Genomic DNA, 2,511 nt, shown 5'->3' on the forward strand with positions numbered 1-2,511 from the left:
GACTTTGAATACAAAAAAGTGATTCACCGTTAAATTAGTGTATACAACCTTGTAAGTTTGGACATAAATTATGTAATTGCAAAAATTACTGGTAGCAAAGAAAATCTGGGAAAATGCAAATTTGAGTATTTTTAGTGTTCTCTCAGCCTTAACTATAGAGACAGCAGAATCTTTTAAAGTAATTTTGGAAAAAAAATGGAGGGCAGCTAGCCTTTGTATAAAAATAACTTTCTAGATTTGAACCCTAAGATAATTAGTACTTAGAAATAAAAGGTAGACGTAAATTGCTTTTAATTGTCAGATATATAAGATAGTGCTGGACTATGTTTTTTGTCTTTAAGTGGAATGCTATTACATTGTTACACTTTGCATCCCTGAAAATAAACAACTTGAACTTAGTCTCAGGTAGTGTGGTCCTGCTCTCAGGCCAGCAGAGGGAGCAAACTATAACCATTCCAGACCATTCCAGATTTCGTTTTCATTTTGAGGACTCGAATAACCATGTCTACTCTTCTAGAAACAGGAAAGGGAAGAAAATCCTAGGAAAGGGGCAGCTTATTTTCAAGGCCCTCACAGAACCTGAGAGATTGAATTAAAGGTTAGATACTTGTTTTCCTCTGAGTGGAAGTATATAATAAAAACAATCCAAGTTTACGTAGTGTTTTTATATACACTGTCTTAATATTTTTGTCAGTGCATATAATAGCACCACATGACGTCTGTAACCTGAGGAAATGTGTAGCACTGGGGTTCCAGGGACTTGTCAGCATGCAGGAAGTGGTTGTGAACAGGCCAGTCTTCCACTGAGGACTTGACTGCTCCCTAAGTCATAACAGGTAGTAAAGGGCCCCTGTGAGGACTGGGAGCTCCGGGGAGAGACACCTAGCAGTTCCTTCCTTGGCACAAACCCCAGGTCTCATGTTAAGGTGTGTTTGTGGCACTCCCCACCGTGTTCACAGTCCCCATATCAGACAGGTATGGTCAATGTCATGTTGTAGAGGAAGTGCCCAAGACCCGCTGCTGGTCAGTCACCTAGTGACCCTAACTTGAGAGTGACTGACCCCCACATCCACGCTTTTAGCTACTGTGTTGCCTCCTTGTCAAAAGCTTTTTAAAAGCTCTGGCTTCTCCAAAATTGGCTTCCATTTTCTACTTGTTCAGTTACTTATTGAGGACACACTTATGTAGTTCCATGTACTTGGGGCTTTAGAAGAAGAAAATGATAGCATCTGCCTCTAGGAGCTTACACACTAGCAGAAGATGATGGCTCTCTCTTAGTCACGGGATCCATGGAGTCACCAGATGGAAAGGACAAGGTACTTAGACCATCTCACTCAAGATGGTCTAAGTACCTTGGGAGAAGCACCGAGAGAGGATTGGCTTCAAATTCACAGGGCCGTGGGTTCAAGTGTTTATTCGAAAGGTACTTAAAGACTCCTGAAAAGAGAAGAACCTTGAGCGAAGCCTTAGAGGGGAGGTAGAAGGATTTCCATAGGCGAAGTGAGCGTTGAATGTACAGAAAATGCCGTGAATAACACAAGAACACTTGTAGGGTGGTAGAAAAAAAGACTTTAAAAAGGGCCATTGATTCATCAACGCTGAGAACTCTTGATTGCATTACTATGGGGTTTGAATTTTATGAGGGAAAAGGATCTGCTTAAAGATCTTTCAGTAAAAAGTGACCTCATCCAAGTGGTATTTTAGGAAGATGAATCCTAAAGCAGAACTGAGAATCAGAAGAGACGTGTCACAAAGGAAGCCTCCCCCAAATGAAAAGGAGTTGCCTTAGGAAGGTGCCCCATTTTTAAAATCTGTTTTGCCTGCCGTGTTCGAGCATGATGGAGAGGGATGGGCGGAACAACAGATCGTTGTTTGGGCTTGTCTGCTCTGGAACAGATCGCAGGGTGTGGGTAGGTGAGGTCATAAGCAAACACTTGTTCTTCTGGATGGACTTGGAGCCGGGCTGGGGACAGGTTTCTAATCTTTGCATTGGGTGAGAGGGAATGTGGATTGTAATAGGGGTTGCTAAAGCAAGACCAGCTGTCAGCTCCTTGGGCAGGTAAGTGGAAAAAAGGCACTGCCCTTACTAAGACCAAATAGCAATTTCTTCTTTCAAAAGCTTGCATTTCCTTAAGTAGTCAAAAATAGCTTGCTTTCTGGGGCGCCTGGGTGGCTCAGTGGGTCAAAGCCTCTGTCTTCGGCCCAGGTCGTGTTCCCAGGGTCCTGGGATCGAGCCCCGCATTGGGCTGTCTGCTCGGCAGGGAGCCTGTTTCCTCCTCTCTCTCTCTCTGCCTGCCTCTCCGTCTACTTGTGATCTCTCTCTCTGTCAAATGAATAAATAAAATCTTTAAAAAAAAATAGCTTGCTTTCTGCTGACGACAGACTTTCTCCTAGTTGGTTCTCCTCTTCAAGTTCTCTGCTGGGACCGTTTTGCCCTTCTGTGTCATACTTTGTAGACTGTCGTTAGCACGCAAAGTCAACAAGGGTGTCGTAACAATTTTGAATACCCAA

This window comes from Enhydra lutris, unplaced genomic scaffold (genome assembly GCF_002288905.1).
Source record: "Enhydra lutris kenyoni isolate GAN:26980312 unplaced genomic scaffold, ASM228890v2 scaffoldscaffold46, whole genome shotgun sequence".
NCBI lineage: Eukaryota > Metazoa > Chordata > Mammalia > Carnivora > Mustelidae > Enhydra > Enhydra lutris.